At 45.8% G+C, this 22,297-nt stretch overlaps 1 long non-coding RNA gene across 3 annotated transcripts in view; it reads right to left on the reverse strand.

The window, feature by feature from the left end:
- LOC144107984 (uncharacterized) overlaps positions 1 to 20,281 on the reverse strand; it is a 34,054-nt gene extending 13,773 nt beyond the window's left edge. The window contains exons 1-5 of one of the 3 annotated variants that reach the window (XR_013309452.1): positions 20,161 to 20,281; positions 18,773 to 18,829; positions 14,922 to 15,068; positions 9,317 to 9,463; positions 7,003 to 7,402 (exon numbers count right to left, since the gene is read on the reverse strand). This is a non-coding gene — a long non-coding RNA (uncharacterized LOC144107984). Of the gene's footprint in view, positions 1 to 7,002; positions 7,403 to 9,308; positions 9,464 to 14,921; positions 15,069 to 18,772; positions 18,830 to 20,160 lie in introns of those variants that run through there. The other 2 variants (XR_013309454.1, XR_013309453.1) reach the window with 2 other exon arrangements.
- Between the last annotated feature and the right edge of the window lie 2,016 nt (positions 20,282 to 22,297).

A 22,297-nucleotide genomic window follows, 5' to 3' on the forward strand; every position in this document is an offset into this window, starting at 1 on the left:
CAGAGCCACCTCTTTTATGTGAACTGCTTCATCACAGAGTCTCCGGTTTCGTGGCGCGGAAGCACCACTAGGCCTCGATACCCGTGAGAGGGAGTGAGAGGTCACCAAAGAACGATGGAAAGGAACGAGAAAGTAGAGCAGAAGAGGCAACTATTCAAAAGGGTTTCGGCACTCCAAGTGCTGCTTCAGTTATGAACGGTCACTGCCATGAAGAGAGATTCTCCAAAGACAGAGGTACGCATCAGACATGGAACGCCGAGAATGGGTGAATGCGGCCAGGCGACCGAATGTGTTAAGCTCAGCATCAAGAGGCCAAAAACTTTAATTAAACACAAGTGCAGCAAAGAAAACAGTAGTAGTGCATAAATGATTTCGCATTTATAGCACGTGAGGAAACTTAAGTGCCCCCTGTAATTCTGATCCAACAACTGCCAATGTAACATGTGAAAACTAAACATTTTGACAGATTTGCCTGTCTGGTTCGGTTTGAAGACATAAATAAACTGCACAACTCCAACCAAAAATGTTAACTTTAACCCAACGTTTCGAAGCCGACTCGGCTCCTTCATCAGGGGTGACTGAGGGCAGTAGCTGGCGTCTTTTAAGTATGGAGGGGAGGGGGGTCAAAGGAACGACAGCTGTGTCGCGAATGGCACGGGGGAGGGGGGTTTAGGCTGTTAGTCACGCTGGCGCACTGCAGAGAGGTGCTGAATGGCGACTTTTTTCATTGCATTGAAGAGCAAAGTTCTTTCCCCCCCCCCCCTCCCCTCCATACTTAAAAGACGCCAGCTACTGCCCTCAGTCATCCCTGATGGAGGAGCAGAGTTGGCTTCGAAACGTTGGGTTAAAGTTAAAATTTTGGTTGGAGATGTGCAGTTTATTATAAATGTAACATGTGCTATTCGCAGTACGATGGCAAGCATGCACCCTCCACCTGCAACCCGGCCTGTCTCTGCAGTCGAAGCTGCACCATTAAGACTAGCACAGCCATGTATGATGCAACTAATGAAGCACCCACTAGCCACATGAACATGCAAGTCCTGCTCCAAGCATGGTTGCTGACTGAACCAATCCTGCTTCATCAGGAGCGCTTTTGTCAATGGCAAACAGAGGACCTTCACAAGAGAAGAGTCCAGGAAGCTAGGTCTGTGTCCCTTGAAAATTGCTGACTTTGCTATCACAGCTTTTGAGGAGTGCTAGAGGATTGCGACAGAGAAAGCTAAAGTTATTATTTAGGATGCTAAATGTGCCGCACGGCATAAAACGTGATGCCATTAATGAACGTTACTACGTTAATAGGTTGCAAAAAGGCATGGAGTCCAGTAAGGTGTAAAAAGTCACATAATCCTCGGGCATAAATGTTTTTCGTTATCCACAAGTTGAAATCGGAGTCATTGTTTGAGGACAGGCCTGCCTCTTGCAGAGCGCGAGCGTGCACCAGCGAAGTTCCTGGGCAAGTCCACAATAGGTGGCGAACAGTGGTGTCAGAAGCGGGTGTGTTGCAGTGAGGGCATTTTTCTGGCGCAGGAATCTTCTCAATTTTCCACTGGTGGCAAACTGCAGGCGTAACGGCCACTCCGACACGCAGCCGCCTCAGAGAGACCGCCTCCATCCGTGATAGGTTGGGAGGAAGGGGGTGGGTACACGGGGGACTAAGAGCACGTGTACGCCACCTGAGGGAGGCTGAAGGTGTTAAATGTGTCAGAAGTGGATCTGGTGGCAAAGAGGCAGGAGGTGTTTGCGGTACGTCCGCTAAACGAGATGACATGTCAGATGCGATGCTGTCGACATCTGTGCGTGCTTGAAGCCAGTGTATGAGTATAGGGACCGGGTAAGATTTGCAAGCAGCATGTATGTCCTGGGAAACCCGAAGGGCACCACGCACTTTCTTTAGGTGCTTGAGAGCTTCTTGGGAATGAGTGAATAGGTGTACCTGCTTATAAGGAGTGTCGTCAGGTAAAGCTGTTATGGCATTTAAAATCGCTTGGAGCTCCAAGGGAAGAGATGATGATTTGTCAGTACAGTAGGTCTGGCAGCTGTAGAGTTGAGGGTGTGTTGGGCTTATAAAAGCAGTTGATCCCCCCGTTGAGGTTATGGCGACATCTGTGCTAAACTTCGTGCGACCGCATTTAAAGAGCCAATTCGACAACATAAAGCACAAAATCAAGGCAATCAAAAAACTGTTCATCTGAAATGAGCGGGCTGAAGCTCCAAGTGCGCATATGTTAATTCAGAAGCTGGCTGATAAGAGAAGTCCCTTCACAATGCTCTGCCTTTCCCTTGCTTAAATGCAGCCAATGAGATCAGCTTGCTTACTGGAGTGAACCAAACATGGAAGTTCCTTTCAAATTAACTCTGCTCACATGCCGAAGGGCAGTTTCAAAGTTATCAATACGAAGCTAGGTTTTCGAGTCCCATTAGTGTGTCATAGATGTGTGTTGTGTTGGGTTGGGTTTTATGGCACATACCTAGGCAACTAAGCTCATCATGCGCCAAGCTTTCGGTGTAGGAAAAGTTTTCTGAAGAATTTTGTGGAATTAAAAGAAATGATCGGTGGTGCACACGGCTTAAAAAATTATTTCGTACTACATAGTGATTACATATGAAACAAATTTTAGAAATGGTCAATAGTAAAAGCTTTCAAGAAGGTTGGGTAGCCTTAGCAACCATCCTTGGCTGGGCCAAAATCTTGAGACGCCCAACAAAACAAATAAAGACCTCAGCCTTCTTCTCAGGAATGAGAAACTGGCTGAGATGTATCATAAAGTAAGGCGAAGCACTGGGCCAGAAATTACAATTTTTGAAGAAATCCAGCTTCTCCTAAAAAGCTAAAAACACAAGACATTTCAAGCATTGCATTATCCCTTAACAGCAACATTGGGCGAGAACGGATGCAGTCATTATAAAATTGAGTAAAGTACTGTTTCCTTAGTTTTTCCAGTTTCACATAAGAGAATAAAATGTGATTAACTGAGTTCATCTCCACAATCTTCAAAAACAGGTTTGTCTTGTTTTGTTAGCAGGAAGTTGTGTTTAAGGTGTGCGTGGTCTATAAGGAGATGGCAGAGAATCACTTCCTCGAAACGTTCCTCAAAACAAAACATTTTGACAGATTTGCCAGCATGGTTGAATCTGAAGACTTATAATCAACACTACACATCTCCAACCAAAAACTTTCATTTGAAACCCAACATTTCGAAGCCGGCTTGGCTCCATCAGGGGTGACTGAGGGCAGTAGCTAGCGTCTTTAAGTATGCATGTAGGGGAGCAGGGGGTCAAAAGAATGAAAGCCGTGATGTGAAAGCCGTGGTGGAAGGGGGTAAGGCTGTGAGTCACGTTGTCGCACTTTGGGGAGGCGGTCAATGGCGACTTTTCTTCTTTTGAGTTTCAGAGCGAAGTCCCTGGGCATATACTGGGGGCAGGTTTCCTTTGTGCGGTTGATGTTGTTCAGGGTAGTTTGGATGTGACAGGATTCGACTAGGAGACTTTTTTGGTAATTTGTTTTGGTTCCGAGGATGCTGGTTTCGTCGAAGCTGATTCTGTGGTCTTGTGTCTTCGGAATGTTCGGCTAGAGGATTGCATTCTCTTGCGAAGTTGCAGATGTCGTTTTTATGCTGCCGAATTCTTTCTTTGAGATTTTTGGTTTTGCCGATGTAGCTTGCGTAGCAGTCGGTGCAAGGAATTTTGTAGACAATGCCTTGGGCTCTTTCTCTGCGTGGCCAGTCTTTAGGAACAGGTAGGCAAAGCGCAACAGTGTCTGTGGGCTTGTGCGCAACCTGGAGGCCCCCTTTCAGGATTCGGGTATGGTTTCGCTGATACCTCCGACATAAGGTAGAGTGATGTATTTTGGTGGTGGCGTTGGTTGTTGTGCGTTGATATCTTGGCACATGTTGTGTTTTGAAGGCAAATGGTTTTTTGAGTAGCCGTTCATGATGAGTTCTTTGAATATCGTGCGTTGTTCTTCTGTCAAATTCTGTGCTGCAGTGTGTCTCAACTCTTCTGAACAACGTCTTCACCACTGATGCTTTATGGACCGTCAGGTGGTTCAAAGCGAAATGAAGATTACGGCCTGAGTGAGTTGGTTTGCAGTATACGGAGAATTGAAGGGCGCCGTGGTTTCAGCATACGAGGACATCCAAAAACGGCAGGGAGTTTTCTTGTTCCACCTCCAGCGTGAACTGAATAACTGATTCTATAGAGCTTAAATGAGAAACGAAATTGTTTCTCACGGAACCGTGTAAGTATGAAATCGCAGATTGCAGGGAAATTGCACCATGGAGGTAGTGGGTCTATTCTTTGTGCTATGCAGGGTAACTTGTCAGTTGCACCAATATTCTAGAACATCTCTTCAAATTGGAAGAACAGTGGTCTGGTAGTCTGAGGTTTGTTGCTAAGCGGTGTTCTAGATGGGCACTTTGTAACTACAGGGTAACAGGTATGTTTCAGTAGGGAACGGATATTTAGAATGTATAAGCATGTGAGCATGCTTCTTCTGTCTTCAAGTAGTCGTTCACTGGTTTCTACATACAGACTGTTTATGGGTGACGTTCTATAAGCACCAGTTGAAAGACGCAAATTTAGTATGTGTACTGGGTCTAGTCATTTCAAGTAAGACCGCCTTGCTGAACCATATATACTATGCAACCATAGTCTAAGCAGGACCGTACCACAGAGCGATAAATTTGTAGAAGGCTTGCCCTGTCAGAACCCCAGTGTTTGTGTGAAAGGACTTTGAGCAGGTTCAGTGAACGAGAAGCTTGCTTTCACAATGCAATTATATTAGGCAGGAAAGTGAGTTTTTTTATCAAAATGATGCCTAGAAATTCGTGCTCATTTTTTACAGGTAATTTGGTTTCGCTCAGGTATAGTGTGGGATCTGTCTGTAAGCCTCGTCTGAGTGAGAAAAGAATGGCCACCATTTTCTGTGGAGAAAACTGGAAACCATTCTTGTCTGCCCATGTTGCCAGTTTAAACATTGTTAGCTGTACTTGTCTTTCACATGTTGATATGTTGGAAGATGTGCAAGCTATCTAAGATTGTCGACATAGACTGAATATGTTGTAGACCTTGGGATTATTTTGCTTATAGAATTCATTTTTATAACGAAGAGTGTTGCACTTATAATGCACCCTTGAGGTGCTCCATTTTCTGGAATAAAATTTCTCGGAAGGGCTCAACTCAGCCATACCTGGAATGAACGGTTAGATAAGAAGTCTTTTAGGCAGTTCAACATCCTGCCATTGATGCCAATCTCAGCCAGGTCCTGTAGAATACCAAACCTCCAGGTTGTGTCATATACCTTCTCTAAATCAAAAAAAGACAGCAAGACAGTGCTGTTTATGTACAAAAGTTCGTGGACAGTATTTTCAAGATGGACTTCTGTAGTGGCGAATCCTTTCTTAAAACCACATCGATGGATGTCAAGAATTTCAGAGGATCCAAAGATAAAGATTAATCTTATATTCAGGATGCTTTCAAAGTATTTGGAGAGGCAACTAGTAAGGGCTATCGGTCTATAACTGCTAGGAGGCGTTGATGACTTCCCAGGTTCAAGAAACGGTGCAATAGCTCTTTTCCAGGCATCGGGTATTTTCCCCGATAACCACACTTTGTTAAGAAGTCTCAAAATAGCTTCTCTGGCAGGTTCAGAAAGAAGGGCTAGCATTTGGTAATGTATTTCTTTCATCTGGGCCGGGTGCAGACTGCTTAACAGAAGAAAGTCACCATCATAATCATCAGCCTGACTATGCCCACTTCAGGGCAAAGGCCTCTCCCATGTACTGTATGAATTTCTTGAACTGTAATTAAATTATTGTAAGGTTTATTTGTTGTGCCGCTTGTTGGCAGTCTTTGCTTCTCTTCTGCGTCTTTGTGTTTTAGAAATGATTCTGTGTAGTATGATACACTGCAAACTGCAGAAAAGTATTCACCCAATATACCTGCCTGTCCTTCCATGCTTGTTTGCATACTGGGCGTCGTCAGAAGGAGAACTGTGAATGGACAGTAGCTGCTATTTAGCTTTCTAACATTTTCCCCACATTTGTTTCGATGTGGTTGAGCTGCTTATCGATGACTTGTAACTTTACCACAAAGCTTTTTGGAACTAGGACGGATATCAAGTTTTCACTCTTGCCTTTTTAAAATTTATGAAATTCTTGCGTTGAACCTACGAAAAATGCCCCAGGCTTTTTTTTTTTGCTTCTTTACATTCTTTTGTGTACCAATATTTGTGACCTTGTTTTACTACTCCAGAGAACTGAGGAATAGCTTGGCGCGCAGTGGTAATAATAAAGTTTGTGAACAGTTCGTTAAGTTTGTCTACACTGAGGTTGTCCGAGGCTATTTTATCTAGGCTGGCCTTTTCCCGAAACATTTACCAGTTGGCTAAGTGCACCTTTCAATGTTGCGGTTTTGCTGGGACGACTTCAGGTGAAGATGTTAGGCTGATGAGTACGGGTAGACGGTCATATAAGATGTCCCATTTAAAATTCGTAAGAATAGAGGATGAACTAAAAGACAGATCTATACAGCTCATTTTTCCAGAGCTAGGGAAACAATAGGCTGGCTTTCCAGTGCTTAGCAGACAAAGGTTATCGCACATAAAAAATCCTCAATAACTTGTCTTCTAGTGTCACTTTTGTCACTACCCCAGAAGCTAGAGTGCGCGTTAAAATCTGCTAATATCAAATATGGCTCTGGTAGCTGCTCTAAAAGATTTTCCAATTCGTGAATGGTTACATCAGGATGTGCCTCCAGATATACACAGCACACTGTAATTGTTTTAAACGTGTGTAGGATGGCCACCACAGCTTCTAAGGTAGTTTTAAGCTTGTGTTCACAAGCTGCGACTCCATTTTTGCTATGATAGGGACACCACCCGAGAGTTGCTGTCGGTTGCAGTGGAAGACGACCTTATAGTATTTGATTACCTATGTCTGTGTTTTGAGCCCGAGTTCATCTCCTGTAAACACAAGGCCCCGGGTGAGTGTGTGGCTATTGTCTTTTATGTCACTTAGGTTATGTAGGAGCCCCTGCAGTTCCCTGGAGTAGGATGCCAGGCCGACAACCAGGCAGACCTCTCCTGTTTCATTAAAGTCCTTCCTGCATTTCCAGTGCATGAAAACCATCTTGTATTATGTGGGTAGTGAAAGAACTAAGTTGTGTTTTCGGGCTCCCTGATTCAGGGTTTCCCCTCTCCTGTGTCAGTCCGAGGAGCCCTTGCATCCTTGTCCATCCCACTGGTGTCCATTGCATCCTCAGATACGCTGGAAGAATGTGCAAAATGCATGGCTGTTTTCGTGTTGGACCTCTCCTTGTGGGGAGGGGGCTTGGAGCTTGGGGGCCTTGGGGCAGGGCAGATGCTCGGGAACCCGTGGTGCTGCAACTCACCATCATTTGCATGCTGCAGATAATGGTGACTTGTGTCATATAAGCATTTTGCACAAATCAGGAGAGTGTGCTTCAAATGAGCCGCGTCGATTCCATTGCATTGGATGCACTCCTCACATTTAATAATCTTAGCAAAGACGGAATCATGCTGCTTACTGGTGCCGACCATACAGCGTGTGTGTAGTAACAAGGCAGTGTCCATGTAAGGTCACAGTAGTGCGCTGAACTCTCACAATGCGAGTGGCCTCTCATGAAAAACAGTAATATTCCATCTTTTGGTTCTACACTGTGGCTCCACCCACTGCAAGCATTCACTGACTTTATACTGTAAATTGATGCGGCACAGGGGACTCCCTTTAAGATTAACCTGAGGGGACGAAGCTGATTTGGCATAGCTCAAGCCAATCAAAAGCAGCTCTTCACATGCGATCAGGCGACCACGCTGTAGACATAAAATAAAAGTCGGTTTTCAGGAAAGGAAAGATGCAGTCACTGTCTCACATCTGGGTAGATGTGCCATGAGGGAAGGTATAGAGGAGGAACTGCAACAAGGAAGCAAGAAAGAAGAGGCACTGTAGTAGTCGACGCCGAATTAATTTTAATTAACCTAAAGTCCTTTAGAGTTATGTTGACATTGCAAAGCACACAATTTCTGCAATTTTCCGCCATGAAAACACTGGCACCGTGACCCGGATTCAATCCCGTATCCTCGAGTAGAGCAAACGATCTAACCACTGAGCCACTACAGTGGGTGGGTTACGTAAGGAACACCTACACACACAGCCCCTTGCGGGTGAAGAGCTGCCCATGGCAGCGTCTAAGTAAGGAAGGGCTATGACGGTGTGGAAGCTACAGTGCAAAATGTAGCTCATAGCATTTGTAATTCACAGAGTTCTGAGAAGGTGCAGGTGGAAGTTCACATAGCCTTAGAGTACATGGCGGTGGTGATGCAATCAATGCACCGAGTTCACGGCGTGATAACATGCAGTTAAAACCCCAGTGGCAAAGATATGGGGAGTGGTATGTGTGGTATCAATGTGACTTCTTCTCTTCCAATCATGAATAAAAGAGATCATCACGGGGTTGTGGCCCAAAGCACCCAGAAACGAAACAGCATACTCCCACTAAACTCAGCGATTTGTGCAGCACAGTAAAAACATAGCTTAATTTGTTTTCTTTCAGTCCAACGTGGCAGCAGTAGCGAAATTTCATCAAAAAACACCTATCTATAGCAGCACGCAGCAGGCTGAATACAATGGCACAGGTTAGCGAGCGTAGCATTCCCAAACGTGTTCTTTTTCTCTCACGAATATTCCATGAGTGCCGTGACACGCGAAACAGTTCATCTTACATAGAATTTTTTAGTGACTCTATGGGAAGCCAACCAAATGTTCTCATATTGGTCGTTTGATCCAGGGAAACACCTGAACAGAGTTTGTCTTAATGGGAGTCGGTGTATAGCAACATAAATAAACAGAGAATACTTTTACCATCCAATAACTAAATGAACATCAGAGCTTTAACATGTTTTCAATTAAAAAATACTTTGAAATTTCTTTGAGAACAAGACACTAAAGATAAACTGCAACTCAACACATAGGTTCAAGAAATGCTCTCTTGGAAACAAAATTCGTTACTGTGCACCCAGCACTCGATACCAGAGTAGTACAAGGTTATCCTGCATTTTGGCAACTCTAACGTGTTCACAAGTGCAGAGCAGAGCCAAGCGAATGAATTACTGCATAAAATTTCTGATGCATTCAAGAAGTGTTGTGTCTGCAGGAAGGGAGACGCCCATGGCTTGGATTGGAGTAGAATCTGGGATGTCAGATTAAGTAAAAGGGGCTGCACTGATGAGGGCCCGCTGATAGAAGGGAGAGGGCAGCAGCAAAAAAGGTTTGAATGGAGTGATGACTCACCAACCTACCTTGAAGCCAAAGCAGCGGCCCGACATAGAGCAGGGGTGGCTAACCGGGGACCCGATGCCCGTTACCGGGTTGCCGTAATTGGCCCAGGTGCAAGGCTAGCTGCAGGCATAATTTCAGGTCATGTTGCACACGCGAGGTGTCCAGGCCTGCATGTAAGGTTGCATAGCTTTATGAGATCAGCGCAGATGTTCACACTATGATGATCAGCTGGTCCACTAGCTCTAGGCAGGAGAGTAGTACAATTTGTACCATTTATCCTAGGTGGTTCAAGCTCTTGTAACAAACCAATCGTACACAACTGAACAATTTCAGTCAATGCTGCCATCTAGCATGATGTTAAAGAAACAAGTGCCGGCGTTTTAGTTCTCTGCGGTAGATGTTCCTTGTGTGTAGTAGATGTTTTTGATAGCCTTGGTGTGGCAAATCCAGGACGACGTTTCGAGATAAACACGGCTCAGATCCTCGATTCCCGATGTCAGTTCAAGTGTAAGCTTTTACCCTTTTCAACCATGGTACCCAGAGATTCAAAGCTAAGTACTGATAAGTGACAGCGATAGACTGTAGCTGCTGCACAATTTCGGGTCCACTCAATTCACCTGCACCACATGGAACTGGTTCTCACAGTACAGTGCTGCACTTCGCCATTCGTTTCAGCAGTACAATATGGTGCCCTTCTGCATGACGCCATTCTTTTAAAAAAAGTGCAAATGTTGTGCAGGTCTAGCTGAAACTAACTCAGTGGTCAGTGCCGGAATCGTGCAGATGCAGTTGCCATAGAAGTAGATGGTGGCTAGCACGTTGTTATAAATGGTAAAGAGACTAATTTATTGCACTTGTCGAAGAGAACGGTGCCCGAGTTCGCTAAGGCAACAACTACGCATACTCGACGCCAGGTCTGAAAAGCAAACATGTATGCAGCATGATGCACAGTGACATTTTAGTCATGTTCAGTAATAGAATAGACATGCGTTTTGCAACACCTGCCGCGAGGCACACATGCATCAAGGCAACACCTAATTGAAATGTGCTATTTGAAAATTCTGCACACAGTTCAGGATGTTGGTGGCTGTTGATGTGGGCAGCACACAGCTGGTTGCAATTCGTTAGCAATGCCAAGACTAGCAGAGGATCAGGCCTGCACTCAATTCTCGGCTTTGGAAGCTGCTGGTGCCAAGCTGCATTTGAACTGCTAAAACCGGCATTGCACACTTGCGACAGTGCAACCGAACTGTACGGAAACTGGTACAGAGTGCGCAGCGAAACTGAGCAGACATTTCAATAACAGTGAGAAGCTGAGCGTGAATCCGGCACCTAGACAGAAGCCTTTTCGATTGAGCCATGTTTTCTTCCCAAAAGTAGTGATGCACCAGAGCAGTAGTGAAATATGAGCTTAATAGGCCTAAGTGAACATGTTACAGGGGTCGACGCCGCTCTCACAAGGAGAGGCTATATCCCTCTTTTTTTTGAGCCTCCGCATAATCCGGCCATGAGTGAATACGATGGTGACAGCTCAAGCGACAAGGAGAACGCCATGGAATTGGCACCCGCAGATGACGAAGAAGCTATCATTTCTGAACCCTCTACCAGCATCGCTCCTAGAAAACGCAACAGCACTTATCACAGAAAACCACAGAACAGGAACAGAAAAAAGTGCATGTTCCCAGATGAGCCGGTGAACATTCCATCTTAAACCTGGATTGTCACCTTGGCCACTCACATTGTTGAGCAGCCAAGAACCTGGGACACCTGGGACCCGCTATGCACACTGGAAAAACCTTTGGATATCACTTCGAATGCTTCGGGCCATCTCATCAGTGAGTCACTGTGCACTTGGGTGCAGCAGTACATGTGTACAACATTTCAATTCCTGCTGTGATGCCCATTCTACTCGTTGTGAAGACAGTGGTGCTTGTGTGCATCACTTTTTGTTGCTCAAACGAGTGAATAAAATTGTCTAGCAACACTGAAGATCTATTACTAGGACTCGTTCGAGTACAAAATTTATATGTTACGCATGTGTGCACTTAGAAAAGAATACAGGTACTACAAAAGGTTAATAGGTGACCGAACTTTCATCAACGGTAGGAAATTACGAAGAAAAAAATGTCAGTCGATTTGGGTAATTAGGCCAAATGCGGATATGTGTGCTAGCATGGTATGTTTCGGTGCTGCGCTGCTCTGCTAGGTTAAAGGGACACTGAGCAGAAATTTAAGTTGGCTTGTATCGATAGAAAACCAGCTCATGATCACAAAAACGCCACTCTTACTGAAAACAAAGCTCTTGTAAGGTAGAAAATAGCAAGAACCAAAATACAGATATCGCCGCCACAGGCCAATCTCGCAAGTACAAGCGTGGCGACGTCATAGGACAAGAGATGCCACCTTGGAGGAATTTTCCTTCCTACATGGTACCGCGAATCCCTGAGGCTGACAAACGAAGATTGCGCGGTTCAATATTGAAGTAAGTTTTGTTTCAAAACCGATAGTGCACTTTTATCACACAAGGAAGGCAGACAAAAGACAACCTGAATGTTAGAAGCAAAGAAAACCGATGCTTGGCGGCGCCACAGGCGGCCAGGAGAGTTTCGATTTTTTATGGCGTTTCGCGTCTATGAGCTTTGCGTGCCCCGTGGTTTTGTTTTTGACGCGCCTCGATTTACAAGCGCCGAGCAGCAGAGGAATTCCAAGTGCCGCTTCAAGTGCTGGTTAACCTTTGAAGGAGCCTGTCAAGGCATGTCAGATGATCACCACGGTCGATGAAATACTATGATGGCACGATGGTCGGCGATCATACAAGGCAGTTCGCAGTATAAAGAGCACTTGTGTCTTCGCACGCTCGCCCGGCGAAACATTCCCGGCTGTGCCAGTCAACTTCAAACTACTTAACGGAAAATGTTTATTAGGGACAGGAACCAAGGTACAAGGCAGTTAAGAAAAATTGCTGATGACTATCTCTGTTAGGCCAGGACATACGTTGCGAAAGCGCGGATATTTCTGCATTGGAAGAGTGCATTCCCTAGATGCGCCTTTATTGATAGATTTCACTGGGATGTCGTGGCGGAGTGGTGCGTCTCCGCCTTATACAGCAAAGGCCCTGGTTCGATTCTGAGCCTTGGCGCAGGAATTTTTTTTTTTTTATTCAGTGAGCGGGCGGGGGGTTTCAGTGGCTCCCATAGATTCCGCCACCGAATACGTTGGTTAGCGGTTAAGCGCAGCCTCGGTTAAGGCGCATTTATGCTCCGGCGTAACGCGCGCGCGCGTGCTGCGCAAAGACGTTACGTCGGCCAAAGCGAGACCCTCTATGCTCCAACTGCGCTTGACTGCCGACGTGTTCGGCGGCTTTGCCGCACTCTTACCGTACTGGCGGAGACTTGGAGCATGTCTCTATTTCGCACCAAGTGCGCCAGCCGCCGCCGGCCCGGCCAGACTGATTTGGCTCTGTGGCGTGGTGTGCGTTGTATTCAATAGCTGCGGCAGTTGGGCCGAGCTGTTCTTTTCGAGCTCGGCTAATTTATTCCATTTACAGTACACATTTGAAGGCACATGCAAGTGGGCAAGACAGGCCGATCCAGTGGACTCGTTGGATCTAGCAAAAGCCGTTGAAGCGTCGGACGCCGGCTTTAGTTTTAAGCCGCCAACTTTAAACGCGACCGCCTTTGAGCACCCACCCGTTTTTTTTGTGGCAAAAAAATAATAACTTAGCCCTTCCGCGCCATTCAAGGACTCACAATCCGTTGGCCCGAAAGGCCCGGCCAGCCTCCGATAGGTGCAACGCGACGACCTTGTCCTGGCCCCTCGCGACTCCCCGCACTGGGGTTATGATACTTAGTTTGCAACGGCTGCTCACTGAGGAAGGGGGAAACGACCCGCCGGCGCCTAACCTAACCGTGCTCCCTCAAAAGCATCGCACGCTCTGTGGGGCGGAGGTCGCTGAAATGCAGGCCAGAGTTTTTGCGAGAACTACGTCGTCGTGTTCGGGAACGGGATCCATCGTAACGCTGGCAAGACGCCGGTGCAAATGTAAACGAAGCGACGGCAGCGACCCCCGATAGATGCATTCAACGTGCGGCGGCGGTAGCTTTCATTTCGGCAGCTGCTAGACCGCACCGCTAGCTGCCAGAAATCACGGAGTCTGTGTTTACGTCACGTTTCACGTCACTCCGTCCTACGACGTCATAAGAGTTCTCCGTGACGTCATAAGAGTTCTCGAGTTTGAATCGGAGCGGCGGGAAAAAATTTTTCAATTTCGAATCCAAAGTTCTTTGAAATAAATACATCTTTCGCTCCCGGACAAGCGGCAACAAAGCCAAGAAATGCCGAACTATCGGATTTTGCAAACAAAAAAAATCTGATAGAGTTCTCCTCAGTGTCCCTTTAGGGTGGTAAGCCACCCGGTGGTAAGCTGAGTGGTGGTGCAGTGACACAAGGCAGGTGCTATGGCAGGTGCTACCATCGGTGGAACTTGGGTTGCTTGGTTTTGGTTGCGACCCAGGTTGCTCTTCCCAGACAGCCTCTCGCGATTAAATGAGCTGCCACCTGACACAGTGGGCAGGTGAGCAGACTGTTACAAAACCGGCTTCAGACAAACAGATGACAAACTGACAAACACACAAGGCCCAAATGTGGGGAACGGCCACTATTTAAGTGCTAGTGCACTGAAAAGAACTGGTGCTTGCAGCACGTGGGCCACCACACTAAGTGCTGCGAGGTGGGCATGTGGTGCTGTTCTTCACCATGGCATTGGAAATCCTGGATGCAAGTGGGGCTACAAGACTGGTCCTTGGTGGAGCAAATGTTGGCCCACTGTTTCTGGGAATTTTTTTATCAACTTACTTTTTTTTACAAGGCATTTTTTTTTTATTCAAAAAGTTTCATATCGTCATCACAACTTGCCACTTGTACCCTTCCCCCTTGCAATATTGCACTCATAGGGAGCTATATGTGCCCCGTTTCCCAGCTGTACGACACCACACTTTGAAGGCGGTACAAGACTAGTGTTTTAAAACATAGCTCATTCACGACACAGTTGTCCCTTTTAAAAGGGAAAGAACAGAAGTATTTGACTAACACTCATTTCATATGGACTGTGCCTAAAACTGGAACTAATTATGGTCACCAAATACTGTGCTGTACTCTTCCTTATTTACTAAATAATGTACCAGACTGATGCATACTTAAGTACTACCAACAATGTTGTGTCACTGTGATTTGTACTTGCTTTTTTGTTATTGTTACCTTTAGTGTTCATGTGCTGTTTTATGCCCGTATTCATATATGTAATTGCTATTACTGAAATGCATATGACTGTTTATGCATATGTAAATAATATTATGATCAATTTTTCATGCATACGACTGTCAACTCTTTGTAGGATGCGTCGACCTCAGTCAAGCCTTTTTTTCTGGCTTTTTGTCGGTGCACCCAACCTCTTCATAATGACGAATAAATTGAACTGGAATTGAATAAATTTAATTTAAAGTAAATAAACATGTAAATAAATAAATGACCAGTGGAGAGAAGATCAAGCAAATTTTGGTTTAGGGAGGTGCAGGAGACTGTCCTACTCAGCACAACAGTAATGGACGACACCAATTATGAAGGTACCTTGAAATGTGATGAGCGCTGCCTCATCCTCGTCCCATCACACGGGCACAGATGCAACCGAGTCCGCACAGATTGACCGGGACCCGGTAGAGGTGGAGCAGGCCTCAGCCTTGAGGACTGTGCCATGAAAGGAGTCTCCAGGGCCGGCTGCATAAGTGGTGATGCAATGAGAGCGCTTTCAACAGCGTGCGATTCGATCATGAAAAGTTTCCAAATAGCCAAGAGCTGTGAAGAAGCGAGAACAACCAAGCTATGAGCATTTTAGATATAGACTCGAATTCTAGGAAAAGCTAACACATGCAACCACAGAACAAGAGACGAAACACTAGACACAAGCGCTAGAACAAGGATGTACCAATTTGCCCAGAAAGAAGTTTCAATAAAAACTCTAATTCGGAAGCACTGCAGTTGGCAGTGGGCCAAGCAGCAAGCATGAACTGGATGCACCTCCCATTGGTGCCCAATGATGCTCTGCACCTTGATTGGCAGGGGAACAGGCCGGAAGGATGTGGTGGGGATCAGTCAGCTGACCACAAGCATCAGAGAGGAATAGTTTTATGGGCAATCCTAACAGGGAGTGGTTGGGGGGCAGTCCTATTTGCGCATATATTTCTGGAAATTTCTAACAGTGGTAGGGTTTTAACGTAGTTAAACCGAGTAATATCCCTTAGGAGAAAAGTGAACAGTCGCGAGTAAAAAAGATTAGCACACATGACGGAACACCGGAGCGCCAGAATGACAACGCGCGGCACTGCGGGTGACGAGGAGGCTGATAACGAGAGAGAGTTGCGGTCCGTTCCCATTCTACAGTATTAGGGGGGTTCAGTAGACTGTCACGGCCCAGCAAAATTTATTTTTCTCTCTCGCCCTCTCTCTCTTTTTTTAGCGCAGCCTTGCTCCTGCAGGCAACTGGTGAAGAATAGGATAGTTGTTTTTTTTTTTGCCTGTTTGGCAGTTACTTTTGCGAGCAGCCTCAGCCGTGCTGCGCTTGGTAACTGCTTGAACAGCTCTGCATCCAGGAGCTGCCATGGCCTCCCAAGGAGGCAGCTCTGAATATCATTGAAAATATATGGGGGTTAGTGAAAAAGCGACTAGCTAAAAGGCAGCTGCACGAGTCATCGCCAGATATCCTTTGGGCGGCGGTTCAAGAGGAATGGAGCAGGCTGCAGGCTCTTCCTGACCTTGCAAGCAGCCTGTTTGACTCCTTCCCCGAGTGCCTTCAAAGCGTTCTGAGGGTCGGTGGGGCCTATGCACGCCATTAGTGCAACGACGTGTTTGCTCTCGCATCACGACAGCAAGCTGGCTATCCTCCTTACTTCTTTTCCTGAATTGATGGGATAGTGCTCCTGTTAATATTGTTACTACACTTTCGAAACAAAGGGACTTGTGTGAATTAGTTGCATCGGGAAAATAAACTCTGTTTTTCGATCTTGTGCAATACTGGCTAAAGGCAGAGCTATCGTCTATTGTTCTCGCGAGTTCCTTTTGCCAAACCATCACGGACATAAAAAAAAACAGTAATAAAAAAGAAGCCATCTTTGCTCATGACAACCGAGCCAAAATAAATGCCGCATGCACAGTCACGTAGGGTCAGCACTTCGACGCTCGGGCGATGGCACGCTTGATAAAGCTTACTTCCTGCCATCCCCCCTATGCTGCAAATATGGAAACAGCCCAATAGGCAGGGCTGCAAACCGCAGCGCCACGTGGTGAGATATACAAATTGTGAGCGCCAGTGATTTGTGCTAATATTTTTTACTCGTGACTGTACAACAGCTGTATCTTACCGGTACTCACCTACAGGGCAGCAACATGGAAGCTAACGAAAAGGGTTCAGTTAAGTTAAGGACAATGCAGCGAGCCATGGAAAGGAAAATGATAGGTGTAACATTAAGGGACCGGAAGCGGGCAGAGTGGGTGAGGGAACAAACGCGGGTTAATGACATCCTAGTCGAAATCAAGAGGAAGAAATAGGCTTGGGCAGGGCATGTGATGCGAAGGCAAGATAACCTCTGGCCCTTCAGGGTAACGGAGTGGATTCCAAGAGAAGGCAAGCGTAGGTGGGAGCGGCAGAAGGTTAGGTGGGCGAATGAGATTAAGAAATTCGCAGGCACAGAGTGGGCGCAGTTGGCAAAGGACAGGGATAATTAGAGAGACATTGGAGAGTCATTTACTCTTCAGTGGGTGTAGCCATGCTGATGATTATTATGAAACCGAGTTAACGTGCGAAAGCATGTGGTTAGCCTTGTTGGCTCATGGTTTTGCTTTGCTTGGTCGTTGGCACGTCTGGCAATAACATTAGTTCAATAGTAGTATTAGTTGATGAAGGCGACGATGTGCTGTGCAGTGCACAGTGCAAGTGTGTATTGCAGCTTAGCACAAGGCGTGATCGGCTATGGCAACAGCATAGTGCCCTCATGCACAAGTGTGCCGAACTGGGCTTATTGGTGAAGGTTCCTACTTAAAACAGCGTGAAAGACGTGGGCTGTTTTTAAGTATGCTCTCGTGTAATGGCTAGTGAAGCTGATCTGTTTGCTCCGCCTTGGGTTCGAATCTCAGTCGCAACAATATTTATTTTATTTATTTTGGTTTGGCAAAGGTCACCCCCAAGTTCAAGCTTCACACAAACTAGGTGAGCCAGTCAGCCCTCATGAAGTAGTGCTTTAGCACTGAAATGGGAGCCAATGCAGTTTTCCTACAAAAAATTCACACTTGAGAAGGTAGGCAGTCACTTCCTTTCCCCCCCCTCCTCTGCTCAGACGCTCCTGGCATAAGAGTCAGGGCTCGGTGCAGATGTTATAGTGGGCACAATCCATCTGGACTCCCCATCAAGACTATCTGAAGGGGCTAACCTTGAATGAGTACAAAATCACCCTGTTAGGTTCATTCATTCCGCATATTCATACGACATCAGTGTATAGTCTTTGAAAGCTGAAATTAGCTTGTCATTTCATTCCCACCGCCGATGCATTGCTAGCCGCTGCCTTTTTCACAAATTCTTCAACAGTTTATGGCACAAAGCACCCTACATCGTATGCTGCATGCACATATCTCTGTGCACTGGTCATACGCTTCAAGTTGTTCGTCCATGCTCCCGTACTTCTATATTCTCAGCCTCGTTTTTTTTTTTCCTGAGCAGCATCCGACTGCAACGGCCTTCCCCACCAAGTTGGAACCATCACCTGTCCATCAAGATTTTCCCAAGAAATAAAGCAGCTGATTGAACCTCATGTTATATCCGTAGCCCCACCCCTTATGTAATACCCCTGATAGGGGTCTTTAAGGAAAATAAACTGAACTGAACTGAGAAGAACTGAAAAGACAGAGGCACCCATGGGATCAAAAAGGAGGGTACAGCATGTGACTGATAATTTTAACACGCAGAGCCAGAAAAGCACAGACTGCGGAACAAACATGAGTTGATATTTTAGCACAAATTACAGTCAATAAACAGGCCTATGAGGGACGCGGTGCACAAAACAGATAACCAACAATCTGCTAAAAATGGCACAGTGGATATTGAAGTGCAGAAAACATATATGAGAGCAACAGTAAGGCACGTGTGGTGATGAAGTTGAGAAGTTCACTGGTACAGAGCAGCAAAAAACAAGAGGTTGTCCTAGAGAGGACTTAACATGACTGCAAATAACTACAGCTGTGTGTAATTTCACTTCTGGGCATACTTGCCAGCCTGTTCCTTTATCCTCTTCCTGTGTTTGCGTTTTCATCCCATGCTGGTAGCCTAAGAATCGCACATTTGAATCTAAAAATTATCACCGAATGACTCATTCTATTCCACATTACATATTCCATTTCCACATCTTGAATTCTAATCCGAGCAGACCCATTACCCGATGATTGATATCTACGACCTCTTAGACAGTGCACCAAGACCAGTCCAGATTGTCCTGCATAAAACAAACACGGAAAGGGTTTGAATCACTGGAAGAACAAGAGCCCTGGCTCTTTCTTATGTTTTGTAATTTCTAAACTCTTTAGTGCCTACTTTTCACATGTATTTTCGTGTTCTCAATGCCATATTTTTCTTTGCTAGTTATAGGTGTGTCACTCAGACTTCCATTTTAGAACTAGTCTGTCTGGTTTTCTTTCCGATTTTATGCTGCATTTTCACCCCTCCACATAATGCCACCAACAGAAGGTCTTTACCAGTATGGTTAATATGTAAATTATTTGAAAGCACCTCACAATTGAAGAAATGATCAAGGTAGTAAGCAGTATTCTTTTTATGGAGACCCTATTTTACTTTTGGTTCATACGAGCCACCAGCAGCCATGATTGCTATGCTCATCCGACTGAGAAAAGTGCAAAATATCAAACTGCGCAATGCACTTATCAGGTGGCAAGTTCTAGAAAGAGCAAGAACATCACGCCGTAGTTTTTCACTCAAGTTGTCAGTGCAATTAAATCCACAGAATTTCATGACACTTACAGGCAAAATATGAATTATGTCAACACACTGACATAATTTAGTGGAGCTAGGCATGAATTAGCAGAATGGTAACGCTCATTTCGTATTGCAACCTTAAAAAGGTGTAAACTTTCCATCGGTTATAAGCAGATATCAAAACACTTGCTTTTTGGACTTGCGAACAGGTGCCGAGAGCCTGGGCTGCCGCTAACGCTGTTTTTACCCCAGATGCACAAAAGCCCCAAGTTGTGTACCATGGCAATGATACAAGATTTCACATAAAGTAACTTTCATGCAATGTCAGTATCACATTATGGAACGAGTTTAAGCAACACTATTCAGCGGAGCCAGCAGATAAGGTGCATCCCCGAGCTAAACCATGCCGAATCCAGCATTTCCCAAGGTGCGTTCAAGGCAATGCACAAAATGTGGAAGCGCGTCACAGATTCTTTCATTCTTGACCTCTCCAATGCCGCGTCTGTGCCGCCCCACTCCTACACAGTGCGTAAGGAAAACAAATTGCCAGACTGGTAACCTTCCCCGGCTAGCTCTAATCCACGCCACTGCTCCCATGAGTGGCCCCAACACATGCACTTTTTTAAGAGCACGATATAGATTAAAGTAACAATACAGAAGGACTAGCTTCATTTGCTGTGGGCTATGGTATTCTAGTTCACTGCGGGCACTTCGATCGCAGATGGAACTCGACATACGGCGAGTTTCTAAAAGGTGCGCAAGGCGTCTAGATCGAGATGCGGCTGTCTTATCAACTAACATACTGCGCCAGACACGCTGCGTTTAGCAGGCTACCATGAAATGAAGCGGACAGACGCAGTTTCTCCAGCACGGAGTCCAGTCGTTGCGTCCGGCCAGTGGCTCCAAACACGCTTGGAAACAAAACATCCCGCCATTCCGCTCTTCACCCACTGCGGTTGCTGATGGTGATACCTTTTCTCAGGCTCGGGTGATTTCTGACTCTAAAATGAATAAGAAAAGTAGAAGTAGTTTGTGAGAAAAGAAAGTGTTGTTTATTTAAAAACAAGAAAAGATCGGTAAATCCGAGCTATTCTGCTACTCGACGCAGAGAGAAGAGAAAAGTGGGAGTAGTGAATTAGAGTAGAAAAATGGTCAAAATGGTTATGTGTAAGGTGCGAATGTATGCAAAGCCATCATTACGCCTCATAACACAGTGAAATATTTTAGAGCACTATAATAGACTGTAGGTGCGATCAGTTTCAGTACTTGTGAAGATTTTGAAAAGTCTTGGCTTCTGATGATGATACTAGAGCACCTTCTTTACATGAGGCGCCGTATTTGAATCTGTTGCTGTGCGGACTGGTGCAGAGCACCATTCTCAGCGACTCTCAAAAAGGGCTATCGTTGATTTCGCAAAAGGGCGAATTACAAACACCTCCCATAAAATCCTTAATGCCACCATATTCTCACCAGATTGTCACCAAATTACTCTGAACTGATATGGGTCCCAGTCCATTCGGGGAATCCGGGTAACGAAGCAGCCCACAATAAAGCCCGAGGTTTCGTCGACCGGGCAGTGGATGAGTCCGGCTCTCCGAATTTCACGAAAGACCCTATGATCACTTATCATGGTCTAACCAATTATTTTAAACTAGCGAGAACTTTCTCCCCTCCGCACAAGAGCCTGACCAACAAAAAGAGATTACATGGCGTCGTCTACAGACGAGATCGATACGCACCCCATCACTCATCGCGCACATTGATCCTGATCGATACAACCCGAACTATAAGCACTGCGCCCAACGAGCCAACTATGATCATATCCTGTGTGGTTGCAAAATAGAGCCACCTCCGGGTGACCTCGTTGCCGATCCTATCTCTCGAGCGGTGGGAGGCTGTGCTGGCTAGCTAATAATAATAATAATAATAATAATAATAATAATAATAATAATAATAATAATAATAATAATAATAATAATAATAATAATAATAATAATAATAATAATAATTGGTTTTGGGGGAAAGGAAAAGCGCAGTATCTGTCTCATATATCGTTGGGCACCTGAACCGCGCCGTAAGGGAAGGGATAAAGGAGGGAGTGAAAGAAGAAAGGAAGAAAGAGGTGCCTTAGTGGAGGGCTCCGGAATAATTTCGACCACCTGGGGATCTTCAACCTGCACTGACATCGCACAGCACACGGGCGCCTTAGCGTGGCTAGGGCTAGCTCTGACCAAATTTCGTTTCCTGCGTTCGTCACCTACTTCAAATGCCGAGCGCATACATTAATCAGCTTAACTGCGAAGAGCATAGACGCTACCGGCTGTCTACCGGCAGGCGATAGGTTGCATTGCGCAGCAGACATTGCTTTTTTGAGAGAGGTAAATGGCGCAGTAATATCCTCCTTGTCGGAGGACACCAGAACCGCGCCGTAAGGGAAGGGAGCAAGATGGGTGTGAAAGAAGAAAGAGAGAAATAGGTGCCATAGTGGAGGGCTCCGGAATAATTTCGACCACCTGGCGATTCAGCGAGACAGGAAAGATTCGGAGAAAGAGGTAAGAGCGAACAACTTCGCTGAAAGGAATGTTCGAACAGCCTGAAGAGCGTTCCAATTAAGCCTCTGGCCGTGTGCCGAACATGACGTCGTCCGACAAAGGTCTACTGATAATGCAGAATGAACTTCTTTATCTGGGATTACATGGCGCTCAGTTGCATGGTGCTTGTAGTGCACACAACAGTCCAGCAAGCAAGATGGCGGCGCCCAGAGAACCTTAAAGAGCTGTATCTGCGACGTCCACCGCTGCCTACGCGTGCAGTCGATAGCATCGATCACGTGACCATTGCTTTCACTCGCCCCCTGTGCCTCGTGCTTCCAGCAACATTTGTCGTCGTCAGTTGCGACGCGCAGTCGTAAAAGCCGTCAAACGCTCCAGGGCATATTTCTAGGACGCTGTACGTAGCCGGGGAGTGAGTG

This window comes from Amblyomma americanum, chromosome 10, assembly GCF_052857255.1.
Source record: "Amblyomma americanum isolate KBUSLIRL-KWMA chromosome 10, ASM5285725v1, whole genome shotgun sequence".
Taxonomy (NCBI): Eukaryota; Metazoa; Arthropoda; class Arachnida; order Ixodida; family Ixodidae; genus Amblyomma; species Amblyomma americanum.